The sequence below is a fragment of the Rhinolophus hipposideros genome, assembly GCF_964194185.1.
Source record: "Rhinolophus hipposideros genome assembly, chromosome: 24".
In the NCBI taxonomy this organism is placed as follows: Eukaryota; Metazoa; Chordata; class Mammalia; order Chiroptera; family Rhinolophidae; genus Rhinolophus; species Rhinolophus hipposideros.
This window is the reverse complement of record NC_138070.1, coordinates 2,575,350-2,595,051: the sequence shown is the minus strand read 5'-3', so window position 1 is coordinate 2,595,051 and position 19,702 is coordinate 2,575,350.

The window sequence follows — 19,702 nt, the reverse complement described above, 5'->3', positions numbered from 1 at the left end:
GCAGGACAATCGCAATCAGGCAGACGACACGCTCAGGCTGAGCCACGTCCGGGGCCAAAGCAGAGGGAGCCACACACAGGTTACTGGTGTTCAGTTTGGGCTTGGCTCACTGGGCGGTGGGCAGCCTCGTTTGAACCATTCAGATTCTTCTTCCTCTTCATTTATTCCTCCCTCCCTCGCTTCCCTTTCTTTGTTTTTTCCAATCTGTTTCTCTCTCGCTCTCCTATACACATATGACTGATTATGTCATTCCAGGATACCTATGGTACTTGGCGCTAATGAATGTAGGCACACATTTAGCCTCTGTTTGCAAAGGGCCAAACTGCAAACAATGGGTACAAGTACTAGGGAAAGAATTTCCGAAGAGCTACCCAAATGCATCTGGACTGCCTTGTGCGTCCCGGGAGGGGACACAGGACAGCTGGAAAAGCCTGTTAGGGCATCACCCAGAATGCTTGGTTGCAAGTAACCCCAGGGTCGGTGCACCTTAAACACAAGATGACGGTACTGAAATTCATGGCCACCTCCCAGAGTCCACGGGACACAAGATGACCTGGAAAGCAGCAGGGATCAGCGGTGGCTGGAGGCAAGGCACATAATGCAGCCAAGTTTCACCACAGGAGCACGTGACAGTGTCCTGGCTACTCAGCTGCCACCACTGGATGCTCACTTCTGGCCCCATATTAAAGTCCCTCCTTCTGGATTCAAGTGTCATGGAAGGACCTTCAGTGGGTCACGTCTGGTTCCCCTTCCTGTGCCTGAGCTGGCAGACGGTCGCAAGATAATTTTGGGCCCCTTTTGACTTCTTCAGGGAGAAGTGAGCCCTGCCGCCATCAAGACTCCCAGAGGGGTTTACCCACCCAGGAAAGTCTGAGGGGATACAAGGCAGTCTCCCCCCAAAACGGTCAAACATACCTGAAAGGTGGAGTTATTATTGAAAGGACTTCTGAGTTGGGTAATTTACAGAACTCGGTTATCTTCAAAATGTCTTCCTATTTCTAAGGTTTTACAAGTACGAAGTGTTCGAAGCAAAAAATCTATGGGAAGTGTGTACAAGCTGTCCAGCTTTTCAGCGGAGAGCAAACGCTACTGATCTCCGGCTAAGTTATCTGGGCTCTTACCATGTTTCTGTCTGATATGGCTGCACTTTAACTGACCGGGTTATCTGTGGTGGGCCACTGCACGGGTAAAAGAGTGAGCACAGCTCGGAAGGAGAATTTATGAGAACCTGTGTGGCCCACTAGAAAGAGGTGAAGCTGAAGCGGCCCCATAAGCAGGGAACTGCAAAGCTCTGGAGACCCCTGGGTTATGTGTCCTCCCTGCTTCCACACTGCCCTCTGTACTCATACGTCTACTGTCTCCTGAGGGCCGGCAGGCGCGTCCTGTGACACCCGGGTCTGAACGTCACAGTCTAGCCAGGTCAGCTCTTTCTCTGGGGAGCTGCCTTATTCTTTCTCTATCGCTTATATGTAGATGATATCAACCCTACAACATGCTTCCCCAGCCAATGGGAGACGGGAGTCTGCTGCCACCCAGGACACTGCTTCCTAGGACAGGCCGTTTCAGCGTCACACCACCATCAAATCTGACAGCCAATTACAGTCACTATTAGTTACAAACACAATTTTACAATAATTAACGTGCCAAATTGCCATTGAGAAATCTAGTTAAGCAATATAAATTTCCCCTTGTTACACACGGCTGTGACTTCTGAAGGACAGGGGAGGCTATTTTTAAGCCAGTTTTCATATTTCTAATAGGAGGTTCTTTTCCCCTGGGGAAGGAAACAGCGTCCCTTCATAAACAGAACACTTGCTTGAGGAGGAGGAAACTTGCATTACTTTCCAGCTTTACTGAGGTATCAACAAATAAAAATGGTCTATACTTAAGGTACAATTTGATGTTTTGAGATACGTATACGTTGTGAAAGAATCACCACAATCCAGCTGACTAACATTTCCCCCACCTCACCGTTACTGTTTTTCTGTGTGTGTGTGGGGGGGTGAGAACACTTAGGGTCGCCCCTCTTAGCTGATGCCCTGTTCAGTATGGTACTGTTAACTACTCACCATGCTGGACATTAGATCTCCAGAAAGGACTGAACTTGCATAACAAACCCTGCACCTCACTTCCCCTCCCCACCAGCCCCTGGCAACCACCATTCTGCGCTCCAGTCCTCTGAGTTTGACCTTGCCACACTTGGGATCAGAAAACTGCGATTTTCAGCTCTCCTTCCTGATCAGTCAGGGAGAAATCATTTGCAAAGGACGTGTATTCTGAGAAGGATATGGAATGTCCACTCGTGGGATTCTTATGGGCAGGGCTGCCACGGACAGCCGTTCAGGTTGGTCACTAGACAGAGGCACCAGGGGCATGAGGAAGTGGGGGCGACATTTAGCTCTCACACCCTGTGTCTGATTAAAGACGGTCACATTATTTCTGTCACAATCCGCACAAAGCAAGCAAATGTTGGAGCCCCAAATCACCCCCAAGCCAGCGAAATCCAGGACCTGACTATTAAGTACAAGGCAGAGTGAAAGCCGCATACCTATGAAAATAATTCCCAATTGCCACCTTACACCCCTGTTACCACAAACACAAATGGATCAAGGCATCAAAGGTTCCGGCCATTCAGATGCGGTGGTTTTACTGCAGCAGTTCCTATTCTAATGAAGGTCATTATCACCTGCATGGATGATATTTCACAGATTTGCAACTTCCTGTGACATTTCCTGAGTGCATAAATGCTGCTAAGTGATTAGTATTTAGAGAACAATAGAAGAACTGGACTAGAAACGCCAATCACAAGGAAAGGTCAATGATCAAAATATTCAGAGGACCTTTTCAGACCTGAAGAAAAGAAACAGTGTGGAGTTCACACCTACTTCACTTACGCGAGACAAACCACTTGCAGCTCATACATATTTGCACTAAGTAACATACGACAGCTAATGGCATCTAAGAGATTCGTTTTGTTTCTTCTTAGTTTAATTCAGTAATATCAATGACCCCTAAAGAAAAAGACAAATATTATTTTCAATCAAGAAGATTATCAACATGTAAACAATATAATATCTAGTAGAGCATGTGAAAACAGGAGGTTACAACATTTTCTTCACGGAAATTTTACAAAGCTCTTCTAGGCAGTTCAGTTACTGAGAATGATTGACTTCTTGTTCTAGAGTAGTCTGTAACCTGCGTTTCTGATGACTCTCCCTGCTTTGTTCTAACATGATCAGAAATGTTGCAGGGGATTGCGCCACAGACCGTATGACAGAGTGATTTAACGTGAGGAGTAATGGAGATTGTCTCTTCAATAATGTCAGCATTTTTCATGATTCTCTGGTGATTTCTAGCTTCAATTGTGTATGACAAGCTTCCATTGTTGTATCCTGTATTAATTAAAGCAACCTAGCAGCAGTAACAGATAAATCCATAATATCAGGCAATCCAAGGAAGTGTCGTTTAAGTCTCATTAGTTGCTGGGGTGTGAGGGGCTCCGCCTCACACTGTCACTTAGGGTTCTAGGCTTCTGCCATCTGTGACTACAGGGTCCCCTACAACCTGAGACCTTGGCTGGCTTCCTTGCCTTTGGCCAACAGATGAGAACAGAGAGCAGTAGGAAAGTTACATCGGAGGAGAGCATGGGCCACACCTGGAGGTGCCATATGGGCACTGTGCCCACATTTCAGTACACAGGCCTGTCACACAGCCCACTCACCACACTAGAGGCCGGGAACTGTGGTCTAGCCGTGTGTCCAGGACGAAAAAAATCAGATATGGTAGATACAGGACGCACATTCACTGTATATTTCGATGGGTCTCTTAATTGTGAATCCATCTTCCCAACATAGAATAAAAACACTTAAAAAGCTCCATTTTCTAGCCTCAAGGTCATCAGTGTGTAGGCCTGAGACACTTTGGTGTGTGACACTGATATGGGAGCAACAGGTATGACACAGGGCATACTTACTGTGGCAGTGGGTGGCAAATGTGCAGCGTGTTCTTGGGTCAGTGGTGGTAGTGGTAGCTTTCCAAGGGCCACAATTATCATGGTTCCCTCCTACTTCAAGGTCACTCCATTCCCATGGCTTCCCCCATACAATGCGCTCAGGTCATGGCCCCGCCCAGAGCCTGGCTCCTCCCCTCTCATCGCTCCTCCCCTATAATTCCCCCTCATATCATAGCCCCGCCCACCACATGTTCCTCCCTTGATTTTCCCACCTCATCGCTCCGCCCACTCTCATTCTCCCTTTGCCAAACGCTTGCTCTGTGGAGAGGCCCTGAAAGTTTTTACGGGAAGCTTGGACAAGACCCTCTTCTACGCTTGCTTGGAACCATTCTTGAGCTGCTTAATATTCCTTAATATTTCCTTTCCTGATTAAAGACTCTTCTCTGCAACTAATGATGCTGAAATGTGATAATCCTTCTTTCTGAGGAAAAGAAATACAAACATAACAAACACACGCCCCTCCATCCTGACCTTTCACTCTGACCAGCAGAAGAGGTTTTTTTTTTTTAAAGTCACACCATATATTATTGCTATCATTTAAAAATCACAGGATTTCATCTCTAAACGCTGATTTCTGACTTCTCTTTAAAAAAATAATTGGCATATTTGAGAATATATGCCAGAGGTGCCAAAGTATATATACACATGGCTTGTATTCATCTTTTGTTATCTGTATATATTATTACAATTTTAATACAGTTTTTTCCTTTCTTAAAATGTATAGATTGTTTTGGCAGCCTCTGTATAGATGGTGCTTCCCTAAACATTTATTTAATGCTTATGATTTACCAAGCCCAGGTAAAAGAAAGCAAATTTCAAGGCATTTTCTTGTAGCCACATTGTATGTGATGCGGACATAAGTATTATCTCATGAGATGGTCAGGATTGTGTCAAAGAATCAACTTCTAGTCTATTTAATGGGAATGTGTCTCAAGTAATGGGTTCCTGATCCTTAATACCTACAGGTTTCAAAATGAGAGGCTGTGTTTTGGGGCTTCAGGTGCACTTTCCACCATCACGAGAGCCTGGGAAGGTGTGAAGGTAACCAAACTGCTCTACGCCAATTGTTTTAAGAACTGAACCCCACATTTGGAAACCCGAATACAAAGCACACTGCGTAAGCAATCCATAAACGATGAACGGCACATGGCCAGTAAAATTAATTTAAACATTTTAAATTCATGAGTAACTAATAAAATGGAAATTAGTATAATAGTTTGATACCAAATTATAGCACTGGTGGGATGCGGAGTTGATTCTACTCCACATTTTCTCTCTTTTCCCTCCCTCGGTTGCTGTGGAGGAGGATGGAGTCACGACAGAAGCACAGGAAGAAGAAGCCGGGTCTCTGGGTGACGGCTGGAGCGGGGACCTCATGTCCCACACTGAGCCAGGACGCAGGCGACAATCCAAACCCTGCTGACCAACCCACTGCATTACACAGCCCTCCACGACTGCACTGTGCCATGTGCCTTCCGTGTCCGGTCCGACCCTGGCATTCAGAGCCACAGCGGTATCAAGGACGCCCTAAAATAAACGTCTCAATTTCCCCAGCAACAGGCTGGACCTCAGAGACGTCCTCTTTCGTCAGCACAATGCAGTAAAGATTTTGAATTAGCTACAAAAGTTTTGAGATTCATACAAAACACAGAATTCCAGTATTCTGGGAGAATGACGGCTCTATTTGGCTTGTGGAACGATTGGAGGTGGCAGCGAGTGCCCTCCAATACACTGAGTTTCCCCTTCTCTCCCCCTGGACCCCCTCACTCATGTGCGTTCACCTTCTCTCTTCTGACTTTCGGACACCTGCTGCCGACTGGCAGTGAATAACTAGCAATTGAGGATTCTCCACACAGGCAATCTGAGAATTATTCTTGGATGTCAAAATTTCATTTCACCTTTTAAAAGGAGTCTAAGTGTTTCTCAAGTTTGGAAAATAGGAACTTCATTCACCTCCTTTCCACATCTGCATTTCTGAACATTGGTTCATTCAAAAACAAGGAATGACTACACTTTTTTTCTAAAAGAAGTTTTGCTGAAATCCAGGCCCTCAACACTTCTTTCCCTTGTCTCTTATGTGGCATGATAGAAAAAAAAAATAACCCAGGGCCAATGTCTAATGAATAGGTAATCATTTGTATTAAGGTTATAAATATCCACCATCCCTTGATGGTGGATATCCCAAGATCCAACATGAGACCTCCATGAAGGGTTCTCTTGAAGCATGAAATCTAATTCATTGCTGTTTTTAGAAATTGTTTTCTCAAGGTATCAGCCTAGAACAGGCTTCTTTATCAAAACCCACTGTTCTGTATCGCCCACAATCCAATGAAAATCCCTTTTTTCATACCAACGATATTTTGAAGGTGGTGTTTAGTTTAGTTATCCACGTAGTGGACAGTGCGTTTTAGTGAATGGGTGGAGGGCCCTGGGGCAGAAGAATAAGACTTCCATGGACATTTTCAGGCTGCCCTTTAAACCCTCCTGGTTTCTCAGATTGGTGGTTCAGCTAAAACTTAAATTTCTCTCTCACTCTCCCACCACTTTTCCTGTTCCTCCCTCCCTCCCTTCCTTTCTTTCTCCCTTCAAACTTTTCTTCAGTGTCTCCTCCTGTTTTCAGAGAGGCACAGTATCCCACACTAAATAAGAAATGGTCCTGACGATATGGGATGAATAAATTATGTCTCTTTTGCAAGGGAATATAAAATTGCTTCAGCCCTAGGCAAAAAAATAAAGGAAGTTCGTTCATAAACTGAAGTTTGCTCATACACTGCATTTCATGCATGTTTTCCACCTGCGAATTCTGCACCTTTCGGCCTCACTAAACCACAGCCAGGAGCTGGCTCCATGCTGAGCGAGGTGAGTCTTCCTGGGGGGTCCTGTCCTGGTGTGTCTGGGGGACCCACAGGGATCCGTGCTAACAGCAACCCTACTGTAGTGCTGTTTGGCAAAGAGAGGGGAAAAATCTACGAGCTCCCACATATTTACTGAAAGCTGATTCACTGAGTATTAAACACTTTTATCTGAATAATTTAATATTGTGTAGGTTGCAAAATGCAAGCTTTTAATATATTTTCGGCCTGCTATGATTACTGTCAATTTCTTGGTTATTCCATTATGATGTAGTCTCAGCTTTTAAGTGCTTTCTAATTGCCAATAAAAACACATAAAAATTCAGCACTGAGGGTTCATGACGGCAAAATCAATTTTTTTTTTCTGGTAGGTACAGTTTGTATATCAAGCTTTTATGAAAAGGGAGGGATAAAAATGAACACCAAGAATATAAAAGCATATTATTATTTTTTTCCTGTCTAGACGTGCTCAATGCATAATTCCTTGTGCCCTTCAATGTCCCGATATCTGCCCCCCAAATCCATTTCAATCAAGGCACCTACATAACTATAGTCCCCGAAGCCCTGTGGAGCAGAGGCAAATGGTCAAAACATACTCATAATGTACATTTTCCGTTCTAAAGATGTATTTCTTGAATAGATTTTATGCCAGGCAATGATAACTCGACATAATCCCTAGGTCTTAACATGTTAACATTACACCATGATTTAAGAGCTTGTAAAAAACCAGTAGTATTTTCATTTTCTATATACCATGAACCCAGGAGGGAAATAAGGAGTGCTTCTGCTATTTGGCTCACCCAGTGAGTGGGAAGAATCACGGCAGCTTGTAAATTAAAATACTACTATGTACCTCGACTCTCTTCACCTTTTTTCTCTTTATTGCTATTCTCATCCTATTAGCTGTCACTAACTTCAGCGAAAATGACATGTTCTCTACAAGATAAAGAAATTTTATTATGACTTGCAAGACTCATATTAAATGATTAAAGAATTATATGCTTTATATTGAGAAAAATGAAAGCAATACATTATATTATAGGGAAAATTTTCCTCCTTCCTTTCTTCCTTCTTTTTCTTTCACCCCCTCCCTCCCTTCCTCTCTGTCATCCTGCACATACACCTTAGTATTTTTTTTTTATGAACAGAAAAGAAAGAAATGATCAAAGAAGAAAAATCCAATTAGCTGTAGGTAATTCATTCTTGTGCATTATAAAACAGCCACTATTTTAATTTTGCATGCAGCGTTTGAAAAGCTTGGTCTCACTTTGTTTTACCTCATTACTGCATCCTTTCCCTAAAGCTTCCCTTTCCTCTGCGGTCTTAGGAGTCAGCTTTTATAACTTACTGGGAAGTCAGAGCTTTACTGTAATTTTACAATGACTGCTCTATACCTCCTTTTGAAAACAGGAGTTAAGAGAAGCCAATGCAATTGCACGCACAGGAGATCTTTTCATCTATGGGAAGGAGTGGGGACATGGATGGCAGTTGTGGGAATTCAGGACAAGCAGAGGCGGCAGTGTCCAAGCTGTCAGCCGTCTGTGCACGCAGGGCACTCGTGTGCCCCTCACACTGGGAGGGGCAAAGCCTGCTTATGTGGACTCTTAAGAGTCTCCAGCCCTGCTCACTTTCTAGATTTCAGGAGCAGCAAGAAATGATACAGTGAAGAGCGCCCTGATAAGTGTGTTTTTATATGAGCAAGAGTGACTCCATCTTGGGCACTGAGCGCTGTCGAAATTCCCCATGAAGGTAAACAAGCACTAGACAGTCGGTGCGGCAGCCGCAGGGGCTGATAGGAAACAAGTCTGTGAGGACTGATAAGGTGACGTCATGTGGCTCTGCTCAAGTCCTTAAGAAGCCAGGACTGTGACAGCTCAGGGAGCCCCTCCTCTGCTCCACTGGACTCAGACCGAACCTCTGCTGACCGCTGCCCCGGACCAGCCGCCCTGCACACCGGACGCTGAGTGACTCTGGGGCTGGTTCGTTATCACAATGCTTTACTAAAGTGTCATGGCTACGTTGATGGCCACATTGCTGTGACTGTACTGTGCTGTGACATTGATGTTAAGAGGCTCCTCCACCCCCTGCACTTCTGTGTGAACAAACGAGCACACGAAGGCACGACACCTGTGGGCTTGCCTTGGTTCTCGCTCGAAGCCCCGGCGACCGCAGGGGCCTCCGTCAGTGCCAGGTGGACCCCGGGGGTCTGAGAGTCTCAGGGTCAGTCCCTCTGATGTGCAGGAACAGACTGCAGCACAGTCTGTGAGCCTGACCTTTATGACAGACACAGAAAATCAGATGGTATTTTGTAATTTGCAGTGGAGAGAGGGGAACTCTTTCTAATAACTTCAGATGCCAAATTGCATCTCTGCCATGGACTCTTCATAAACTTTCCAGTGCACCCTCTGTTAGAGATCTAATTCTGTAAATGAGTCCTTCAGGGACCAGAATTATCTTACATCTAAAGCAGTGTTCTGAGAAGACTTAACCCCTTTGTGCCATCATTCCAAATGCATTTCCTCCAGTTCGAGGAGAGCCTGGGGCACGTGAGGCAGACGCTGGGTGATGGAGTGAGAACCTATGATGGGGTCCCCACTTTGGGCACTGGAGCTTTGTAGCCCAGCCAGAAACTGCGCTTCTATTTCCTAATAATGAAGGTGAGCTCCCATGTTAGTTCTCCTGCGAAGCCCCCTCTGGACTAGCTGACCAGCCTGCACTGCCCTGGCGAGTCCTGTTCCTTAGCTTCGCACAGCTGAGCGACGATGGCGTCAGGTGGAGAAAGAAGCAGTTCCTGGGTCAGATAATGAATGCCTCTGACGCGAAGAGCCGCAGCAGCTAAGGGAGCGAAACAGGTATAGGACTGAAGCTAGGACAGCCATGTATCCATCAGCCATCGCTGGGAAGAGCACATGAGTCTATGGTACTCCAAAGATTCGCATACACCTTAAACAACCAAACCTGGCTTTAACCCTTTGTATGGGTGTCCTTCCCAAACGTGTTCTGCTTACTGTTCTTGAGGAAGGGCAGGAGTGTGGGGTGACATGTGTGGGTACAGAGGGGCGACTGCGTCACTGAGAATAACCCTACAACCACTGACTGGATGGGCCCCAGTGCTGGCAGCAGCGAAGGTCAGGAGCTGGCGCTCTCATCCGCGTGCTCCTTTATCAAATGGTCCTGAACGAGCAAGCGTTCTGGATTCTTCTCTGGGGGTTTACAGTTTTACCGCCCAGTCTTACTACCCTGCACCGTCACTTTTCACTGCTCTCAGCATGTTTTCTTATAGCAAGTTCCACGCAAGCGAATTTGCTTCTTGTAAACAACCTTTGTCTGGGAAAATTTATTTTCTACAACGTAAGTTCCAAAAGGAAGGCTCTCTTTCTCCTGTTCGTCTGGCACCTGACACAGCACAGCTATGCTGAGAGCCCGTTAGACTTTCCGGGAGCAAATACCAATTCTGCTGCAACTACGTGCAAAGTAAGAATTGATGGCTCAGATCCAAATGGCTTGACTTTCTACAGTTCATAAGACCAGTGGGTCTTTACTGGCTTCTAAGGGTTTTCGAAAAATCTCATAGTTCTTAGTTCTAGGAAGTGTGTTTTCTTATCACAAAGTTTCCCATTATTATTATTATTATTATTATTATTATTTACCCAGATAGCCGGGCCCACTTCTAGGGAACTCTTCCTCCTCACCAACTATGTGGTTCCAGAGAAATCTTTAATGAGAAACCTTTGCAGATCCCCTTCAGGGATTACACTTGAATTTTGCTGGGTTGCAGGATTGCAGGAGAGGTCCTTCCAAAATCTGCCCGCCTTTGGCCTTTTAGTGTTTTTCGGACTCCAGCTGGTTTCAATGACCTCGCCCGTCTTAGGATTCTGTGAATGCTTCCCTGTCTTTCCTGCAGCTGCTCATACCCATGTGAATCTCTTCACATCAACAAAGCCACTTACTTTGTTCGGGCAATTTACTGGCCCACTGGTTACTTACTGCCTGCGGGTATTTTTGCCAGTTAGTCCCAGGTCTGGCATTTTCCTCTGCCAACCCTGTGCTTCATTTCTTCTACATAAACCAATGAACTCACCGGGGCGGGGGCACTGGAGGGGTGGGCAGTAAACAGGATCTTTTACCAACCCCTTCTGTTTTACTGGAGAAGTTTCCTTTTGTGTTACTCATGTCATCACGGAGAATTTACACCTTGAATGCAGTGATGGAACATGACGACAACTCCCGTTCTTAGAAGAAGCTTATCTTTAACGAGCTTTTGTCCAATCCAATTATAATGACTTATTCTCTGTTCAGTTTAACTTTCCACTTTCAGAAATCTTCTTAAAGTATGATGAGATTGCAGATGGTCACAATCCTATGACCTCTGTGAAGGTATCTGTCCCTTTAAATATGTATAGTAAGCATCTCAATATATTTTATTTGATAATGAACTTTACTAATAATTGCTACTGCTGATACATTTCCTCAAAATATGTCATCCTTTTTAAAAATTCACTTTAAAAAATGGTAAATGTCAAATCATTCATAGGGTTGTCATTTTTTTATATTGTCTCCTCACAAATTACAGTTTTCTAAACCATTTATTATTAAAGGAAATGACTTTGCATCGAGTTATGGGCTATGTTTTCTTTCTGTTTGCTTTTTAATTCTTTGAGAATAAAGGTGACAGATGACAGATACGAAAGGAGGTTACTTCAAGTATCTTTCCTGTGCATCTCATTATCTGCAGGCTGACAGTCCTAAGACCCGGGCAAGGCATAGCTAAGATGGGGGCAATTATGCAGGACCTGTTCACATGTTTGCCAGAAAAAGTGGCAGCCAGAGGCATGTGTGTCATGCTGGGTGACGGTGGGGGCTGCAGGGCGAGGAAGGACAGGGTTGACATATTTTACAACTTGAGAGACTATCAATTAGCTTGGAGAGAGGTTAGGAAAGGGAATGATGGGTTGATGGACGTCGGGAGAAAAAGAGAGTCTAACTTGGTACCTGTATTGTTATGTGGGCTTTGGTGTCTTTTTAATTGGCTCCCCTGTTCTGTTTCTGTTCTGATTTTGAGATTCTGACATCATGTAGACCATGTAGAATCTATTGTGGACATGATAAATGTTGGGAAGAAAGAGTATGTGGAAAGAATATTAGATTTGGACTCTGAGACTGGAATTTTGTCTTGGTGAAGGCTGAGCAGGAGACATGCAGCAGAAAGGAGATAAATGAACAATTATGCGTCTATCGATCTAAAATGGGGCCAGAGGAAACAAAAACTTTACACATCAGGTCACACTTGGCAATGCAAATTACTGAAGGCCTTTATCTGTCATAGTGGGAACGAGATAGACCGGGAGGTGACGTATCTCCTGACAGTGGCTTTATTCCATGAAGCAGAAGAGACAGACCAGATGAAGAAAGGTTTTCAAATGCGTCATGTCGGCAGATGCAGCAGCAGAGGATTCAGGAGCCCCCTCAGAAGTTCCTACTGTACCCTCAACAGGGGACACGGCTCCTTTAGCAATATACACAGTATCAGGAAGGTATTTTCGTATTTGTAAAACGAACATCATGTGTGAAAGAACAAAGGTGACGTCAAATGCTCGGCCAACAGATGTGCAGCTGCCGTGAGACATGTGGGGTGACACGTGTGCAGTGAGCCCCCCAGAGTGCATCCTCTTTTCCTCGGGTTGCCTCGTCTTAAGTCTTGGCACCCATAATACTACCCCTTGGAGGCGGCAACAGCAACACACGCACTTGAGGTTCGGCTACGAACTCAAGTAAGGATACAGGTTAGATCACAGAGTAGGTACGACGCCTGCCATTGTGAGAGAAAACTCTGTGGCTGGTTAAAACAACAATGACCACAATGACAACAGCACCCATTTCCAAGGCATGAAGTCCTCTTCGAATGCAATAGAAACGCATGCTACTGAGAACAGCTCTCGTTCTGCCCTCATTTGACTCAATCCCTCCATGATAAAACTATCCGACTTCTATTTTCTGAATATGATATCATTTAATCGAACTGGCAGAGAAAACCAGTACCTGAGTTAAAGAAACACTAAATGTCTCCTTTCTGCTTATACAAAAATCAATTTATCTTTAAGCCAAACCCCATTTTCATTCTGCTATATTGCAAAACATATTTCCGAGAGTCTATTTAGGGTTATGAGACAGCAGATGCAATAGCACAACTTGACCAGACTGCGCTCCTCTAGGCATGACCCCGGGAGGCCGTTTGCAGGTGACTCTCAGGAGCTCACCGGGAACCCCGCCTGGCCCGGCCGCAGAGGAAACTGCCTCCATGAGGACAGGTCAGGGCCAGGGGCTGCATGTGCCTCGCACCTAGCACTGCTGCTTTTCCCTCTTGAAGTCCATAGTGAAGGCTGAGGCTTAGTCTCTCACAGAGCCCAAGCATCAGCACAAGCTGGAAAGACACCCGGTCTTAGGCTGGGAACGCCCTCACCTTGGCGCAGGCTTTCAGCTCCGTGCCTTAGGGCAATTATGCAAGTTCCTCCCTCCTTGACGCTAGGTTCCCACGTGAAGTCCATGTCGGAAACACTCCTGCCCGTGGGCTGCTCGCCATGTGGGCCCACATAGCAGGTGAGGAAAGCTGCGAGGGGTTCTCCCCAAGGGACCCAGAGGGACACCTGGCAGGAGGAAAGAGTTCTGACAAAGCAGCATAAAATGGAATGAAAGCTTCCTGAGATTATACAAGGTGGAGAAAAGAAAAAGAGAGACTGCTTTGCTGCAATTTTCTCATTTTTGCGTCTGTTGATACCACCTCCTTCCTCCGCGTAATAACACAAATGGAATAATTTATTCACTCAGACATTTCTTTTTGAAAAGCCTTTTTGTGGCCCTAAAATGTAAGCTGCTGGGTTCACTGAGATGAACGAGGCCAACAGGGTGCCTGTGCTCGGGAAGTCACTGTAGTGGCCCAGAGACCGCAACCAACAAGGAAAACGCTACCATTGCAGGTCCTAGAAATGGTACCAGAAGCAGAAACCTGGGGCTGGAGCTCCATGTCGCAAAGAGCTTTAAGAAGGGCCTCTCAAAGGAAAGAAACCTGAAAGATGAAGTAAAGTCGGCCACGGAAAGACCTGGAGGAAGAGCCGTACCCAGAAGAAATGACAGTGCAAAGGTCCTGAGGTTGTCACCAGGGGTAGCCACACCTCAGACAGGCCCACAGGGAGGGTGGCAAACATCCTCCATCACTCACATGGTTGTTGCAGCCACTCAGGGAGGCAGGCATTACTCTAATCCCCGTTTTGGGCGAAGAACGGAGGTATGGACATACATTCTTCTCAAGCTCACATGAAACATTCACCCAGACAGACTCCATTCTGGACCATAACACATATTAACAAATTTAAAAGGACAGAAATCATATCTAGCCTCAGACCACAATGGAATTAAACTAGACATCAATGACAGAAAGATAATCGGAAAATCCAAAAACATGTGGAGATTAGATGACACACATCTAAATAATGTGTGGGTCAAAGAAGAAATCGCAGGAGAAACTGAAAAAGCACTTTCATCTAAATGACAATGAAAACATACTTATCAAAATTTGTGTGGTGCGGCAAAAGCATTTCCTAAAGGAAAATTTACAGCACTGAATGCATATATTAGGAAAGAAAAATATCTAAAATCAGTAATCTAAATTCCCACCTTAGGAAATTAGATAGAAAAGAGCAAATTAAATCCGAAATAAGGAGAAAAGAAATAATAAGAATTAGATAATAATAAGAATTGGTAAGCCTCTAGCAGGCTAATAAAGAGAGAGAGAGAAAATACACAAATAACTAATATCACAAACGAATGACAGGACATCACTATAGATCTCACAGAAATCAAAAGGATAATAAAGGAATAAATACTATGAACAACTTTATGCTAACAAATTTGATAACGTACGTGAAAAGAACCAATTCCTGGAATGACGTAATTTGCCAAAACTCAAACAAGAAGAAAGTCAAACTGAACAGGCTCATATCTATTAAAGAAACTGAACCAAAATTTATAAGCTTCCCAAACAGAAAGAAATAAATTATGGTGCATCTAGACAATGCAGTATTATTCAGTGCCAAAGAAATGAGCTATCCAGCCATGAAAATACATGAAGGAAACTGAAATGCATATGACTAAGTAAAAGAAACCAATCTAAAGAAGCCACACACTGTGTGATTCCAATTATATGGCATCCTGGAAAAGGTAAAACTATGCAGGCAGGAAAAAGATTTGTGGATGCCAGGGGTTGCGGGAGAGAGGGACGACCAGGCAGAGCACAGGGGATTTTTCGGGCCCTTTCTATAAATCACCCCTGTCCCTGCTTGGTGGTACTGTCTGGAGAAGAGGCAACTGGATACTGCCCCTATTGGACCATTAACAAGCAGGGATTAGTTGTGATACAAATAACTCTTTAGTGGATTAATTGGAAGTATCTCTGCGTGAACTAGAGGACCTCAGCTAACGACTTCGGGAAAGCACTCTAAACAAAGAACGGTAACGAATGGAACTAAATAGCGTAATAAACACGGCTGCTGACAGTTTGATAGGAAAAGTCACCAGCCAGAGGCATCGCCTTTCAAATTGTGGCAGCAGCAGGGAGGATGAGGGCCTGTGACGGGCCAGCACAGCTGCATGCTTCCGGGGCCTCCTTACTCCAAGGGTGCAGGCTTCCGGGGCCCCCTTACTCCAAGGGTGCAGGCTTTCGGGGCCCCCTTACTCCAAGGGTGCAGGCTTCTGGGGCCCCCTTACTCCAAGGGTGCAGGCTTCCGGGGCCCCCATATGAGATGTGGAGTGTGCACCCACCACCCCAGTCAGTCCCTAAACTCTAACTTGCTCCTAGTCTTGCAAGGTTGAAAAACGGATGCTCAGTCATGTTTTCCAGAATTGTCTTCCAGAGAAAAGGGGCTGTGCTTGCCTCCCAGGGTCTCTGCACACCCAGGCCTGGCCTGGAGCTCACTTCTAATGTCCTATCCCCTACCACACTCAGGGAAGGTTTGGTTTTGTCTCTGTCTGTGTTTTCCAACTATTCCTTTGTTTAGTTTTATCCATCTCTTTCTAGCTGTCTTCAGTGAGAGTGTTGGCCTTTCTAGAATTACACATACAGACTACACGTGGCTCTTTTATTGAGAACTTCTTGATTTCTTATAACGTTAACAATTATCCGTATGCTTAGCATCCATTTTTATCTATTTTCTGATCATTATATTTTTGAATATACTACCAAGTAGAAATCAGTCAATCCAGAAATATTCGTAACAACCTCTATACTTATCACTGGGACAATGCCAACACAAATACTCTACTTTGGCCACGACAGCAAGGGATGACTGTGAAATATAAACCCAAGCTTGTTTTAGAAACTACAGGAATAATTTGCAGGAAGCATTTTGTTCCTGGGTCCCTACAGATGCTCTCCAGCTCTGAAGTCTGCTGGCCAGTCCTAGCAGAACAGGTATTTCTCCATCGTGGCTGTTGGAGCACCGCCATGGGGGAGGGGATTAAAATCCACAGGAACAGAAATCGAGTGTTGTTCTGTTCTGAGGCTTCAAAGCATCCTCAGGGATGCTCAGTAGGCCGCCCATTTCTCCTTCCTCTTAGACCGTGAAACAACATGAAGCATTAAAGATAGTTAAACCCTTTAGTACTGAGGAGGCGTGAATTTGAATCCATAGGTACAAAAGGGGCGCTGGGCAAGTTTCTTAACCCATCTGACTCAGTTTTTTTTTTTCATTGTTTGTTTTTTGTTTTCCATCTGTAAACAGGACATAACAGTATCAGTCTTGCAGAGGTGTTCTAAATAGCTGAAGTACATTTCGTTACAGAGATTACGGACTAGAGTGGACACTCAAAGTGACAGTGAACAGAATTTAATTTTTAAAAAGAACCGATTGTCTTGCTTAGTAGACTGATTAAATATTACTATGTTATGTGAGCTTATTGTGGCTTGACAATTAGTGGATTAGAGATATTTTAAAAAATATTATTTTTTCATGGTTACGAGGACATTCAATGCCCTTCTGACCTCTGCACCATTGCATATGCTGTTCCCCACCTCTGGGATACCCTTCCCTAATTAGCTTTATGTTTCGGAGCCCTGTGTATTTTTTTCTTTTTCCCGGCACTCTCAGTGAAGATTCCAGCTTAACATGCAGTCTTTCCATCCTTTGTGCTCCTGGATATTTTGTTTAGACTTTTGTATAGCAACTTCTTTCCCTTGTATTACAATTACAATTACAATTACTTCCTCTGTCCTGCCTATGAAATACAGGCAGGACTCCATCCCACTGTTTACTAAAGCATAGCACTACAAATTACTGATACATGATTTGCATATGTGAACAACTGAAAATAAGTAACAGATACGTATTTTAATGTGTATGACTAGATGGTATGCACAATTTCACAGGTGGTTCCCTAGCAGACGTCAGCGCTTCTGACACTGTCCAGTGGCTTGTCGGTCTGGTGTGCCATGAGTACTTCATGTCGTACCACAGAATATGCTCTCTATTCTACGAAATTACCCACTATGATTTAAGACAGGTACTTGCTTGTCAGCCCATAATGTGAATTATGGTGCTAATATTCTGAGATTAGGAGTTAATCCTTTTCGGAGTATCTATTTATCTATAAAATGGGCCCGTTATAACTCCCAGTGATATTTATAAGTCACCATGTACTGTTTGCACATATCTTCCTGTTTACCGTGGTCTACCTACTTCATTCATTCATTCATGCCACTTCTCTGCTGATGATGACGCCCCCAGAAAATTCCATAAATACTGTTTTCTTTGGACCTGTGATCCGTGCTACAAAGGAAAAAAACTAAAAATACAAAAACAGGGCTTCTGAACAGCATGTTACGTACCAGATGGCTCAGACCTGGTCTCTTAGTTGCCAGCCCTGCTAATTCCTCCAGTTCAGGTTGGAGGCATAAACAACAGACAGGGCAGGCAGACCAGGCGTATCTTCCCCCCGAGCTTTCTATACCAAAGTAATTTCAAGCTCCATTAAAAAGTGATTCATCTTTGCTTGGTGATGTACATATTATTCTGGCTAAATACAGTTGTTTCCATGAGCCGATGTGCTTCAAATATCGTGTGCTCAGGGCCTGGTCAGGACATTCTAGTTCTTGTGAGGGTTTTAAAGCTGCTGAGAAATGTGCTGCTGGATGAGAAGGATGCAAATCCTGATATTTGACTCCAAGCACGGTGCTGAGCCATTACAGCAGCTAATGAGTTAGCTGTATTAAGGCACACGTGCCCAGGTCTGACACGTCCCTGGACTTGACATTCACAACTGTGTGCTGAGTTTTTACAGAGTGACCCCCGCTGTAGAAGGCCAGAACTCGCGGCATTCACCCTGCCCCCTGCCCGCCCCAGCGTCTCCATTAACGCACTTATTACCCATACAAAGGGGACACATTTAAATGCTTCAGGAAGAGAAAAAGCCTGCAGCTTTCAGGAGCGAGATCTCAGGGTGAGGGAGGTTCGGAATTTGACATAACGGGAAAAAGACCTTTCAGAAAGAAGGAATTCTATGTTGAACAACCTAAGCATGAAAACACTAAAACAATTGCTTTCTTCTCAGTATATTTCTTTCAGCATAGTGGCTTTTCAGCCAATTGACACTCCTCACTAGATGTTCTCTGTGAAAACAGAGAAGCAAGGACTGCCGGCCCTAAGAGCTCCCGTAACAAAGCCACACGCCCTCTTAGAGTTCACAGGCAAACAGCTTTTACAATGATAATCCCCACTGGGCAGGCTCCCCTGAGCCAGGCCTCTGTCAGGCACTTTAGGACACGACCTCACTTCTCAGCTTCCCAGCCCCCTGGCAGAGGATGTCCCGGGGCCAGGCCCAGCCCTAGGACGGAGCACGGGTCCGGGTCCGGGTCCGTATTCTCACAACAATTCTGATGTGGGTGGCACTTGTGGTAGCTTCCTACCACTGCTGTAACCGATTTCTACAAAAGCAGAAGCTTAAAACAACACACAGTTACTGTCTCACAGCTTTGTACCCAGATGTCACCTGACTGAACTCAGATGCTGGCAGGACTGCCTCCCCTGAAGCTCTGGGGACGAATCAGCTCCGAAGTTCATCGGGTTGGTGGCAGAATTTAGTCCACGAAAGCTGTGCGGCCTGTTTCCTTGACTGCCGTCTTTCTGAGCTTCCGGAAGCCTCCCTGGGGCTATGGCACAGCCTTGTGGCTCGGCCTCCTTCCCCGACCTTGATGTCAGGTCCCAGCTGCTCACACTGCACGGCTCTCTCCTTCCCCTTCGGCCACATCTCGGCTCTGCTTTCCTGTGCTGCCCCAACTCTCTGACCCAGAGAATGTTTTCTACTTCCAAGGGTTCACTGATTGCATCGGTCCTCCCCAGGCATCTCAGAGCACCTCCCCACCTGAAGATCCATTAGTCACACCTGCGAAGTCCCCTCTGTTGTGTCACCTAACATTGTCACAGGTTCTGGGGACGAGGCGTGGGCATCTTTGGTGGCCATTCTTCTGCTCACCACACCACAGCATCCAGCGGTTAAAGATGAAGAAACTGAGGCTACAAGGTGTTCACGTGCCCGAGAAAGATGAGCTTACGAATGGTAGCAGCGGGCGCACCTCCTGTCCCCCTCAACTCCGCACCTGTGCACTGTAACCTGCATCCTGTGGGCTTTATTTAGAGCCACAATTCCTCACCAAACAGGTTCATATTCCATCCCGAACACCTCTGCCACTTGTGCAAAATTGCCAGTCGTAGGGCACACGAGGTTTGTGTGCTACCAGCAGAATGCAGCCCGGGGCTTTGTCATGTCAGCACCGTGTTATCTGATAACCACT